At 43.4% G+C, this 14,291-nt stretch overlaps 1 long non-coding RNA gene across 1 annotated transcript; it reads left to right on the top strand.

Annotated features, from left to right (window-relative positions):
• The first annotated feature begins 699 nt into the window (after nucleotides 1-699).
• On the top strand, nucleotides 700-13,085 carry LOC129049145 (uncharacterized). Its single transcript, XR_008511974.2, has 3 exons — nucleotides 700-1,199; nucleotides 3,931-4,082; nucleotides 12,972-13,085. It is a non-coding gene; the product is annotated as an uncharacterized LOC129049145 (long non-coding RNA).
• The last annotated feature ends 1,206 nt before the right edge of the window (nucleotides 13,086-14,291 follow it).

Raw genomic sequence — 14,291 nt, 5'->3', positions numbered from 1 at the left:
TAAGGGGCTGAACTCCTCCCTGGGGGACCATGCTCATTAAGATGTATGTGCTCAGGACTGTTAAAATTCCAACTCATTACCTAATAGTTGTACCTTATGCACTTGGGTACCTCTAAAAATGCTTCTGGCCCTTCCATTTCAGTCATAACAACCAACTGACAGTCTCCTATACCTTTGAGAGGCCTTAACAGAATATTGCTTTAGCAAAGTTATAAAGGAAAAGGAAAAAACTCAAGAAGTAATTACTATTGATAATCCGTTCTGTTCATCTTCTTTGAAGTAATCTAGGATGCATGAGGAATGAATTCTTCCCAGCCTTGGGGTCAGTGCTCAAGTCTTCATTCATTCTTTTTTCTCATTAATTTGAACATTCCATCCGTGAAAAAAGATAATTCAATCTCAAGAACAATTCCAGAGCCGAAGCCAACAGTGTCTTGGAGGCAATGTCAACCAACATTCATTAATAACTAACATTTGTTCTTCAGGCTCTAACCCAAGCATCCCTTCCACTGGATGCTTCCTCTAATCCCTCTTTCCTGTGGTGGAGTCAAATCATTCCCAGCACCATGCTCCCTTTCCTCTTCTATGAAATCATTTAACTCTTCCCCACCCCGAACTTCTCTCTCCCTAAATTTTGAGCAGCTTGAGGTCAGGGACTATATTGCATTTATCTTTGATGCCAAGTTGGGGCTGCAGTCATAAAGGCTCAACTAGGGATTGAGGACCCATTTCCAAAATGTCATGTTCATATGACTGCCGAGTTGATACTGAATGCTGACAGAAGGCCTCAGGTTCTCAACAAATCGACTTCTCCATAGACAGCTTGAGTGTCCTTACAGCATGGCAGCTGGCTTTTCCCAAAGTGAGTCATGTATAAAAACAAGGCAAGCATCACAAAGTCTTTTATGACCTAGCCTTGGAAGTTTTTTTCATCATTTCTGAGATATCATATTGGTGACATCCCTGTTCAGTGTGGGAACAGACTATGCAAGGAAAGACTCTTTGTGGACTAATTTGGAAGCTGGACACCAAAGGTGGCATAATTTTCAAGAGCCATTTATGGTAAAAGTTTGTTAGCTGAACAGACAAGGTTCCTGCTTTTATAGAGCTCACGTTCAAGGTGAGAAGAGACAAAAACAACGAAGCGAATTAGTTGAGAATTTCATCCAGTGTTGAATGTTCTAAAGAAAACTAAGCAGGTAAGGTGAGGTGAACAAGGGTACTGTTCTGTAATGGATGGTCAGGGAAGGCCTCTCGGGGAAGGTGACATGAATTAGGATATGAATGAAGAGAAAAGATTAGTCCTGCAAAGATTCAGGAAAGAGTGTCCCAGACAGGAGGAAGAAGAGCCAAGGTCCTGAGCATGTATGATGTATTCAAGGAATGGGCAAATTAGCAGGCTAAGCACGGAAGAAAGTAGTAGGAAACAAAGTCAGGGGTGTGGCAGGGGCCAGAACAAAGAACCTTGTAGGACAGAGTAAACAATTTGGATTGTATTCTAAGCGTATTGAGAAGCCATTGGATAGTGTTAAGCAGGTAAATGACATGATCTGATTTACATTTTCTATAAACCACTTTAAGAGGGAGATCCTTTATGAGGCAATGGCAATAATTCTGCAAGACGTTAGTTTGCACTAGGACTGCAGCAGAAGTGATGGGAAGGTGGTAAAATCAGTACATATTTTATGCTGCGTTCCTAGAAGCATCCCAAGATTGAGTGATCCAGGAAGTAGAAGCTGCCAGTCCTCTTAAAGGAAAGGCATAGAATTGGTACAATGTATCTTTTGCTATATTCTGTTGGTCAAAGCAATTACAGGTCAGTCCAGATTTTAGCAGATGGAAGATAGACTTTACTTCTTAGTGGGGGGTAGTGAGGTGTGGAAAGAGCATAGAGGATGGTTGTGACAGAGAAGAATCAATGATAAATCAACAGTTTTTTAATTCGACAAATAGGATGGTGCTGCCATTTACAAAATGGGAAAGATTGGTAGATTATCAAGTTTTGAGAGGGGAAAGTCAAGATTTCTCTTTTGGACATGTTGATTGGAGGTGCCTATAGGTTATCTAGGTAAAGTCAAGTAAGATGTGAGATAGATCTGTATAGAGAACAGAGGACGTAATCTAAGCCTGGTGTGCATCTTCATGTGCACAAATTAAGAGAAATCTTGGTTGTATGATTTCAGAAGAGAGAGAGTGCATATTCCCACTGGGCATATTATGAAGGATTCATGGAGGAAGTAGTGGCATTGGGGCTACCATTTCAAAGGGAATTTGCCAGTGGGAATCATGGAGGAAAGTTTAAAGACCAGAGGAGCAATTTGCAGGGAAGTAAGAAGACCAGTTAGGAGACTGTTACAGTAGTGGATTTGGGGATTGATAATGGAAGGGACAGTGATGGACAGCTGGAATGAGAAGGAAAACATATATTCCATGCACCTTACATAGGCAGTTGAAAATAACATGAAAGTTGACTAGGCTAGAAAGAAGAGGGAAGAATCAAAGAAGACTGAAGCTTTGAAGGGAAGAACAGTGTTATGTTAGGGAGATGATTTGGGGTTTTGTCTGTGGAGGGAAGGGATGAGGAGAAGTGGCTGGGGAAAGTGAGGAGTCTACAATGCCAGCAAGATACCGAAATGGAAATGCCCACTTCTGCTACTCCAAAAACAGGTTTGGAAATACAAGCTAGGGCTTTTGCTACCTGAAAATGTTCCTGAAGGTTACAGGAAAAGACATTGTTAAGAGAGGAAGAGAAGAAGAATAGCTTTTCCCCGGGCTAGTTCAGGTGGGCAGTGCCAGTCACTCAACTTCACAGACCACAGGCAGCTCTCAAGGCTGATCCTTTTGGCTCTCTACTCCCTGGGGCTCATGACTCAGTTATTCTCTCCTAGCACATAGAAGGTGCTCAATATGGAATAAATTTCCGTGAGAAGTGACTATCATTCTGCAGCTGCAACTGACACTGGAGTCCCCTATATTCTGCTGTGGCTTCTACCATTGTCACTCCTGAAGCTGGGTAGCTCCTTGCTACTCCTGGAGACCCCAGCATTACCCTTTGCACTCCTTGGAGGCTTCTCCTTCTATCATTGCTGCTTCTCACAGGGGGTATGGATTCTCTGAGCTGCCTCCCCCTGCCTGGGTGGGGGTGGAGATGCTAGCTGTTTAATTTAGACCCTAACTCTCTCTCATCTTTTGTGGTTTGTTACTTGTCCTACTCCTCTATGCACTGGGCATGTGGGGGCAAGAAGGGGGCTCCACAAGTTAAGTTGAAGGAGAGAGGCCTAATGTCATGCTGGGCACACTGGGCACCTTGGTTCCTCCCCAGGTACATTAACATGAGGCATGTGCATTAAATGTTTATGTTTGGGTGGGGAAGATTTATCCTTAGCAACCCCACACATTTCTCTTATTTACATAAAAATGAAAAAGGAAAGGCTTTAGCAGGAAACTACCCCTCAGTGTCGAAAGACACTGGAGTGAATAAGGCAAATTCATGGAACATTTTACTTTAGGGAATTGGTCTGGGCATTAAGATATTGCAGCCCCTGCCTCAGACATGGGTTAGCTCCTCAACAGACATGACTTGTTATAATGTAGTATCTATCACAATATGACTTGATTTGCCCCTGGGAAAGTGACTGGACTGTCACATCACACCCTACAAGTTAAAACTGCTCATGTTTCTTGGTTCTGACCCAGGGCCAGTGAAGCCTTCCTTTTCAGCAACGTCAAGATGGGAGTTTGAGGGGTCACTCTGTCCTTTCTCATGAATTCCCATGTCAGTTTCCTCAGGGGACAAAGTGAAGGCTTTATATGAGTTGCTGTTTAGGTTCTAGTCCCTAAGCATGTCCCGCTCCTCATTTTTCTTCCTGTTGGACTGCTGTGCAAGCCGTCTACTGTGAGCCTTATCAGATGACCCATCTCTTTCTTTAGTTCTGCAGAACAACTTGTCCTCCTCTCCAACAGCATCTGAGCATTCAAATCAGGGGGGCAAAAATGTATCTTTCCCATTTTTGTTTTGAGACATCAGGGACCTGCGTTCTTTAGTGAATTCTCCTGCATCTTGCATGACCAAGTCCTCACTGGTAAGCTCCACTTTCTGCTTTTCCTCAGGCCTCACAACTCCTGCTCCCTCTCCTGTAGTCAAAGGTTAATATCCAGTTCTCTGGGAAACAAAAATGCCATCTTTCCCTGCTCACCACTCTGTGTTAAGGTTCTAAGCAGAGTTGGGCCAGATCCCATCCACAATAAGGGGAGATGGAGGAACCCTGCATTAGTTTGCTGGAATTGCCATAACAAAGTACAACCAACTGAGTGACCCAAACAACTGAAATTTATTTCACACAGTTCTGGAAGCTGGAATTCTGAGTTCAAGGTGTTGGCAAGGTTGGTTCCTTCTGAAGGGAAGGATCTGTTCCAGGACTCTGTTTTTGGCTTATGGATGGACATCTTCTCTCTTCACACTGTCTTCCCTCTGTCTATGCCTCTGTGTCCAAATTTCTATTCCTCATAAGGACACTAGTCACATTGAATTAGAACCCACCCTAATGAGCCCTAAACCCTTACTTTAACTTAATTACCTTTTTAAAGGCAATTACAAATACAGCCACATTGTGAGATACTAGGGGTTAAGACCTCAGCAGATGAATTTTTTGTAAGGGGATGGGAAGGGGTACAATCCATGCATAACAGATCCACATTAGACTCTTGAGGCTGGATCTGGGGCCAGGCTGAGTGAGCCCTGGTTTAGCAATAACCCCATCTCCGAAGCCTACAGTTCATGGCCCTACTGCTCTCCTGCTGCCACAGCAACTTCTTGCACCCACTTGCCTGTCCAGGAGTTGCCTTCCCACTGGGGAAAAGCTCATGACATTTGTGCCTCCTTCAACTCTGAAAGGAGGATTATGTCTCAGATCCCTGGGATAATTACTGCTCCTTTACAGTCATTGGAGGAAGAGGTAAAAGAAGCGAGAAAAAGCCCATGAAAGAGCATAATGTCACATCTCTTCCGGGCTGTTCTTTCTTTTTTACTTCCTCATTGGACTACAGTGAAGACAGGGAGTGACAGCATGTGGCTTGTGCCTTTTGCCTGAGTTCAAATCCCCTTCTTAATGAAGCCGTCCCTGTCTATCTCCCACCCACTCTCCCACCCTGGCAGAAAAATCCACTTTCTCCTCTGGATTCTTGCATTCCTTATACATGCATTTACTTGAACACTGACCATATCACTGTGATGATTTACGTATCTGTCTATCAGTGTATACCTTGTCCGTAAGAAGAACAATCTCTGTGTCCCTGGCATCAAGCACCCATGACACATTTATCCAATGTTGAATGACTAAGAGTGAACAATGGTGCATGTATCTAAGAAGGTGTTAGTACTAATACAGTACAGCCGTGGTAGAAAGCCCAGTCACTATGTGTGTAACTTCAGGTCCTCCAAGAAGCAGACACCAAGACAGGGATTTAGACACATAAGAGGTTTACTGAGGGAAGTGTATGTGGGAAAGAAAAGATTGAAAGGAAGATGAGCAGAATACACAGGGAGAGGGAGGGGAGGACAGAAGGGGAACAAGGTAGGAGAAAGTCGCAGGCTGTAGCACAATTCCCAGGAGCTGCTGCCAGGCTGATGGGAAGTCTTTGAGCTAAAGTTGCTGCTGGAGGAGTCCTAGCTCTCATTGAATGAGCTTGTGTTGGCATCCATACCACGCTCCATCAATGGCCTGGAGCAGCCCACAGGAAGCATGACCTTGGGTCAAGCAGAGTAACATGGTGAGAATGTGGTTGTGGACTTAGAGTTTGGCAGCTGGGGTCATCAGCCAGCTACTCTCCATCACTCTCCCTGAAGCAAGGGGTCTGAGTATCACCATTTCATGGCAGCTACAGTACAGAATACTAATAATAGCAATAATTAAAAATAATAATTAGCACTTACCAATATGATGCTACGTGTTTTCTATGTATGATCTCATCACCATCCACAACAACACTAAGAGGTAACCCATTTGACAGATAAGGAAATGCAGGCATGAGGGGTTTCTTCCTCCAGAGCTCTCTCCACTGAGCTGGCCAGAACCCAGTTGGCATCCATGTCACTCAACTATCTGATGCCAGGAACAAACAGGGGATGGCAAATGCCTACTGCCAGCCTCAGCCTGCCGCCAGCAGCAACTCAGTGGCTCTGCTAGCCTCTGGACTCACACCACCCTTCCACGGCTCAGCATAGGCCTGAGCCTGTGCCTACATCCTCGTGCACATTTTGTGCGGTCCTCAGAAATGTGCCTTTTGAGGTCCGCCGATAGGGAGAGTGTGCACTGCTGCCTGTGCTAACAGGATTGAGCTTTATATGACAGGAAGACTAATACCGGCCCTGAGCCATGTGCTGCTGGAGAGGAGTGTGGATGCTCTTTGTTAAGCTCCTGGGGTCTGGAAGGAAGCAGCTATGCTCTTGTTTAATTCCATATGAGCAGCTTTTTTATTTTTACAAATAGTCCTCTTGCTGTTAGGGAGTGAGTGAGCGACATAAATCATCATCATGTCTTTGGCAGCCAGGATTTCTTGGGCATGGTCCTCATTAAAGTCTTTAGTTGCAGGGTTCCTAGAGACCTTCCTTTGATATCTAAAAACATCAAACTGAAAAGGCTGTGGTTATGAGGAGGAGGAGGAGGAGGAAAGGGGGTGGAGAGGAGGGGGCGGAAGCTGACAAGGACCCCAGAATTGCTATTGGGAAACAGCAAGGCAAAACTGGGCTATTATTCACAGTTACAAAAAAAAAAAAATCAGGAGCAGGAGCAGCAGGAGCTATAAAACCACCCTGCTGAACAGAATCCAATATGCCGAGACAAAGAGAGGAAGCGGCACAGGCCAGGCGGGAAGGGTGGCTTCTTTAGGTGATTCACAAAAAAGGAAAAGTTCTCTGAGCCTTTCCCTCCCCAGACCTCAGCCCAGCAGGCCCCGGCCGTCAATGAACTAACCTTTTCCTAAGGCCTTGTCTCCCTGCTGGGCGGGAATCCAATCCCCGGGCAAAGGTCACTGAAAATACCATCACGCTGTTGGCAGTGGCTGTTCATTCACAAAATGAGCCCCTTTGTGATAAAAGCGGGGAGAGCAGACCCAAGGCTTGTGTGCATTCCAAGCCGATGGAGGAGAGCTGCCAACGCGCTCGTCAGTGGGAGCCCAGCAGCACATGCGGCTCACTTTACACGATTGATGTGGCCCTGCAGAACCATGTACATTGAATTCCTATAAATCAAATTGCATTTTAAATGCACCAGGGGAGCCGGCCATTTAAAGGAACCCTGCAGTGAATCTTTTTGAAAAGTGAAAAATCACTGCTGAATTGATCTATTTTGCCATGAAGTAACAAATATTTACTGAGTGCTTATAATGTACCATGCAAAGTACTAGGCGCGGTGAGTGTTTCTTAAAATAGAGTGTCCCTGAGCCAGGGAAGAGCCCTTGGAGAGGGTTGTTTTGGGTTTTGGTTAAACCAGGATGAGCTAAGTACAGAAGCAGGAGGAGAGACTCCAGCTGGAGCCATATCCTCATGTCACGGCTAAAGGATTCACCAGTTGGTCTCCCTCTGGGTAACCAGGCGATATTTCTCATTCATGATGACAAGCAATGCTTAGTGTCTTTTTAAGATCTGAAGGAGGTTATGGCCAGAGGCCCAGGGAAAAGGCCAGGCCCTCCTACTAGGGCATACAACCTGAGTCAGTGTCTGAATCAATATCCACCAGTACTGGCAATCATCTCTTTCTGTGGTTCTTTCTAGGAAACTCACTGCCAAGCTTATTCCTTCTGGGCTCCTATATATTGTTTGGTATACGTAGAAAGAGATTTGCATATAACTTGAGTTAAATCATATCTGCAAGACTTATATATAAGTTGTAGCCTCTAACATTTGGGAAATGCATCATGCTTGAAAACACCTTCAAAAGAGACCCTAAGATAATTGAGGCTGTGGAAAAATGAAACCAAACAAAAGCATTTTCCTGGAATGAACCTGGGCAGACTCAGGTGTGAGACTGCCAGCATTGGAATCCCAGATCTATCATGTTGTTATATGACCTCAAGCAAGTTATTTATCAGCTTCATATTTTAGTTTGCTTACCTGTAAGATGGGGATAAATAATAGAACCTACCTCAGAAAATATTTGTAAGGATTTAATCAAAAGTGATTTTACATCTGAAGGCTTAGTACATGCTCAATAAATGTTCATTATCATGACTTTGTAGTTCATTTAAAAAGTAAAACCCTAGGCATATGCTGCATAGTTTTAGAAGTCTGACTGTTTGGTAGGAGCTAGTTGTCAATTGGATGAAGCATCATAAAGGAGGGACAATACGTGCACTAAAGTGTTGCCATTGTTTGACTTTATATGTCTCCAAAGGAAAATGAACTCTGTGCAATCCAAGCAGTGTTTTTGCAGACACTATTTAGAGAAGCATCTTTGGCATTTAGAATGGAAAAGGGATCTGTTAAAAAGATCACCTGGTCTAAACTCTTAACTTTATAATGAGGAAAAACAAAATAAAACAAAAAACCAGAAGTAAGAGATTTAGCCAGGGTATACATCTTGGCTAAAAAAATAAAAAAATAAAATAAATAAATAATAATAATAATAATAATAATAATAATAATAATGTCTATGACCTTCCAATCCAGGATGCTTCCTGGTTTTAAAAAAGATTTTCTCCAAAGCTAGAATAAGATGCAATGTGCTTCATCAGATCACCTTTCTTTCCTTTGGTAAGTAGCTAGGTTATGAGTAGAAACTGTCAACAATCCCTCTAGATACAATTGGGGGGCAGGACAGGGAATAATATACTGTCTCTAGGAAGAGAGAGAAAATAGATAGGTAACAGATTTCGTGATAAGGTTCTTGTTTTTAGGGGTGAAAGTTTGTTTCAAAGTTCTAAGGAGAACTTTGATGGTAACAGTCCTCATCTGACAAAATCGGCAAAGAATACAATGAGATGTTGGTGTGCCACTGACACAGTGTTGGTGTTTCCCACACATGGAGGAAACTTGTCGCTGGACAAATGTAGGTAACATTCAAGGCACCACCCCACCCAGCCAGGAATCAGAGCAGGACAGCCGGCAACAGCACACCAGTTGTACTCACATGAACCATTACAGAGGGGGGATTGTTACTACTCAACCTGAACCTCTTACCATGAGCAGAGAAGATTTAGTGGCAATAAATCCACATTGGCCAAGCAATTGTGGATTTACCATGAACAGAAAGAATTTTTTTTCTTTTTTTTTTTTTTACCTATAGCAACTCTGTAGGCTGCACATGCTCCCCAGATGTCGTCTCCTTAAATGTTCTTTATTAAAACAGAATGTACTGAGATAATGTCTCTTGGAAACCTCTCAGGCAAAGCACAGATCGCAGGGAATTCCCAGAGACCTTCCCTTGCATCTGGATTGAATCCACGATGCCTTGAGGAATCTCCCTTCCTCTCCAGGTCTTCTAAAACATGTCATCCCCAGCACTGAAGCAGAGACTTGAGCTCATTTATAACCAATGACAAGGTCAACTCTGGGCTGGGGCTCTCACCCGCATTTTCTTCCAGAGCATGCCTCCATCTGAATGTCTTTCTCATCCAACGCCCCATGAGCTCCACTGGAAAAGTGTCCCAGCTACATTTAACTGTGCTTGGACGTTAAAGTCACAGCATTCAAGGTACAGTCAGCCCTCCACATTCACGTGTTCCCTATCTGCAGATTCAACCAATTGCAGATAGAAAATATTCAGAAACAAAAAAAGCAAAACAATAAAAAATACAAATAAAAACAATATAACACAATAATTACTTTACGTAGCATTCACGAGATGATTTAACATATACTGGAGGATGTGAGTAGGTGATATGGAAATACTGTGCCATTTTGTATCTGAGACTTGAACGTCTACAGATTTTGGTATCTGCAGGGGGTCCTGGAACTAATCCTCTGCAGATACTGAGGGGCGACTGCATACACCGAATTGAACAATAGACAAAATGATGTCTCCAGTCAAAATAGAAAAAAACAAGGCTTGGACAACCTGGCCCCAGAGCCAGACAAAATCAGAATACAGATGCCAACATGAAGAGTTAGACTGGCAAAAAGTGCAATTCAAAAGTATAAGTGATAAAAATTCAAAGGCAGTTGGAAATGCTGCAGAAGGCAAGGAAGAAAGCAGTGCGTCTCCCCTCATGGGGGCACTAGGAGGTGACCAGCATAAGAGTTGAGACAGAGAAATAACTGAACTGAGTTTATCTCCCTCTGCAGAATAACCCATGTGGGAAGCCTGAAAAGGGAGAAAAGGCTGAGGGAAGCAGCTATGTATTGGACGGATGTGCTGTGTCAGGGAGACACTGTTGGATAGTGAAAAATGTGGCTGTGAAATTCTTAGGGTTGATATTCACAGAATGAAAATCATAGGCCAAGCTCCAGAGGGATATGTCTGACCTTGGTACTAGCAGCAAGCAGGAGAGCAAGTCTTGCTGAGGTGCCCAGAGGAATCCTAACTTCCCATAGAAGCATGAATGCCCATGGATTGAATGCCAAGCTCTACATCCAAAGAAAACCAGACCCAGACCTACACTGGATGGCCACGTGGCACTTCTCTATGTTTTTGCCTTTGTCTCCACCCTGCCCTTTGGAAAGTCAATGAGCACACTGGCCAAGTGACCAGGGACTCGGTGCCTCCTTGCAGAAGACAGTGACCCAGTGGAGAAAAACAAATCATAAGGCTTTCAAATCCTAAGGGGCTTTGATGTCAAATGGATGGATGCAATGCAGGGAGGAAATGAAAATGAGGAGAGCATCTGGAAATATCAGTGGTCTACAAGCCTTTGAAAAGTAAAGGTGATGTCTTTCTCATTTTCATACACCTTTGCCACTCCTGGCTTTCCTGCTTTGCGAGGAGCTGCTAAATCTAATGTCATGGAGGGACACTGTGCATGGGTCTTGTCTAGGGTTTACCAGTCAGTGGCTTCAGGCAAGCCTGTTTGAATCTGTGTTTCAACTTTCTCATCTGCAAGGTGAAAACCATGTCCACTGCACAGAGTTGTGGTGGGGATGATAAGTAAAGACTTTTATTTATAGTGTTGGCGCATTACCTGGCACAGATAAAACTCGACATCATCTTTCTCTTCATCATTGCTATCTTCCTCCTAGTTCTCCCTCATGCCCATCATGGATATGTGTTTCAGGCAGGAACTGATATTTCTATCCACGAAGGGGGGCAAGCAATGTCTTCCGCCTATTCCTTACGTAATAACAGCAATAATGACTAAGTACCTGTGTGTCTGCTCTGCTGAGTTCTAGAAGGAACTCCTCCCAGACTGCTAATGTGTGAAATTGCCACCCCATCTCCCCACTCTTGCCTTGCCTTCTCTCTGTGCAGTGTTCTGTGCAGCTGCCTGGGAACCCTGCCCCTCAGGTCTACACACACCAGGACAGGCAGAGAAGGCGAAGGAAAGAAAGAGCAGGAAAGCACCAAAAAGTGTAATCCCCAATACCAGCCTTTTCCACCCTCATGGCAGAGCCTCTCATCTCTACAGCCCAGGCCTCAGCTTCCCTCATGGCCCCTTCATTCCGGCACACCCCACCCACTCTTGTGAGGAGACACCAGGAAGACAATCGAGTCTGGGTTTTCCCCAACCAGTCTTGTAGGCGATTTCAGGCCTTCACATCTCCAGAGTGCCATTATTATCTCTAGGGGAGTAATTCTCCTTGCCTAGGTGGTCTAAGGGAAAAAGAAGGAAACAGGGTGAAGGGGAAGGCTTCTTATGCCTTGCCTGTTTCCTGTTTTTGTTAGAGATACAGACCCTTAGAAAGCCTCCCTGTGCTCAGGGGGGTGAGAATATGAGACTGACTTCTGTTTCCCCTGCTCTCAGAGTGGGGCGAGGCCATGTCGAGGATACCTGTCTGAAGCAACAGGTGGAGGCTGTGTAAAGAGGAGCAGGCAGTTCATTCCTTGTGGTTCCAAGGGGAAAGGAGAGCCGAAGGCTAGGGCTGAAGCAGGGGATTCGCATTAACGAGGTTCTCCTCAATCCCTCAGAGTCCAGGCTTGTGTCTCCTGAGCTGGCAGAGCCCCCAGGCTGACTGTGCCGCTAGAAGCATCACGAAAACAGAGAGGAAGTGCTTGTCGCGCTGCCTGGGCCAAGGCTGGAAGGCAGTATAGGACTGGGGAGGAGGGAGTATGTGTCACCTTCTGCCCAGGCTGAACTCAGGAAGGTATTTGCCAAGGCGATGCTGGGAGTCATGGTAATCAGGCTCCATAGCCCAGATCCTGAGAGCACCAGCCTGGAAACCCAAGCATGCTTGACACAGCACATGCTCTTGAGATCAAAGAAAACCCAGAAATCTGTGAGAGGGCATGTTTTCTATCCTGTTGATTCTAGCAACTTAATCAGATGGAGAGGAGGACCAATCCACAGAGTTTTGGGAAAACAAAGACTCAAGGGAGAAATGCCTCTTATAAGAGTTTGACATAGCCACAGTTATACTTCCAAGAATCTCTCCTAAGTCAATAATCAGAAATGCATAAAAATGGATATAAAAGATGATCCACAGACCATTATCTAAAGAGAGAAAAACTGGAAGCAACCTAGTTTATCAATGGGGCAGGATCAGGTTAGTCTTGGTATGTTTGAACAATGAGGCATTATTCAGTCAATCTGCAGAAAAATGTTTAATAACACAGAGAAATGCCTAGAATGTATTAATAAAAAGTAGGATACAAAGCTGTATGTTTAGTATGATCTCAATTATGTAAATATTTACACATAAAAGACCAGAAAAAAAATACAGGAAAATATTCACAGTGATTTTCTCTGGGGAATATGGATTAGGACTGATTTTTTCCTCTTTATATGTTCCTGTATTTTAAGATTGCCTATGATTAGTACATTTAATTTTTCCAATTATAAATGTGTTTTAATTTCTAATTAAATAATGATAAAATTTTTTTAAGACAGCGAAAAGTCCCTTTTTGATGACCAGATGGGGCTTCATCGTTTCTTCCTTCAACGACCAATCTGCCAAGAAAACAGGAGCAAGTCATTGAACTCCCTCTGTAAAAATAAACAGCATTGGCTTTAAATGTTGTAACTTAATTACTTTTAAGGTCTGTATCTGAGTTCTGCTGTCATGAGAAAACCCCATGATTTCCACCCCCTACAAAGAGTTAGCACTGAGGTCATTTCTAAACCTCCTTCATCCAGGTACTTGGACAGCTGAGGTCACGTGAGTATTAATATTTATCTGAAGTTATGTGATTTCCAGGGAAAGTGCTAAGAGCACCTCTGCAACCTTGAGAAACTCCCTTTGGGCATCAGGACAGCCTCAGTCAGTAAACAGCATGCTCTTCAGGACACCAGCAGTTCCAGAACCCTGAAGGACCCCAGCATTGATACCAACAGCAAACACTGTTCGTGCTTCTTTTTTCAATCTGAAAGGACCAAGATTGTTATTATTTTTAAATCCCTCTCTCCTTTCTTTGTCCTGGCCCTTCTTAGGGCCACCTCACTTACCTCCTTCCAATGTGGTCCCAGTAAAATATAGATCTCCAGATAAATTTGAGTTTCTGATGAACAATGGGTAAAATATAGATCTCCAGATAAATTTGAGTTTCTGATGAACAATGAGTAAAATATAGATCTCCAGATAAATTTGAGTTTCTGATGAACAATGGGTAAAATATAGATCTCCAGATAAATTTGAGTTTCTGATGAACAATGAGTAAAATATAGATCTCCAGATAAATTTGAGTTTCTGATGAACAATGAGTAAAATATAGATCTCCAGATAAATTTGAGTTTCTGATGAACAATGAGTAAAATATAGATCTCCAGATAAATTTGAGTTTCTGATGAACAATGAGTAAAATTTTGGGTATAAGTATGTCTCAAACATTGCTTGGGACATACTAAAAATTATTCACTGATTATTTAAATTCAGATTTAACTGGTGTCCTGTATTTTATTTGCTCAACCTGGCAAGCTTCCTCCCCGACAACCTTCCACCCCCAGACCCCGCTCCCACCCCCATGCCACTCTTGCCATTCTCTAATGTTGAGAAATCACAAGAATAAAAGTAAAACCCTTAAGGAAACCAACCAGTTGCCTTATAAACAAAAGAAGAAAAAAATCCCTTTGCTAATCAGTAACTCCCATGACTAGGTATTCAAAACTTTAGACTCCAAGAAGAGGGAGAAATAAGTTCTCATTGGGTCCCTTCTAACAGCTGAAATTACCATTAATATTATTTTGAAAAAAAAGAGTTAGAACCATTC

The sequence above is a fragment of the Pongo abelii genome, chromosome 10 (assembly GCF_028885655.2).
Source record: "Pongo abelii isolate AG06213 chromosome 10, NHGRI_mPonAbe1-v2.0_pri, whole genome shotgun sequence".
NCBI lineage: Eukaryota > Metazoa > Chordata > Mammalia > Primates > Hominidae > Pongo > Pongo abelii.
The sequence above is the reverse complement of the archived record's forward strand: the minus strand, read 5'-3'. Positions and strand labels throughout refer to the sequence as shown.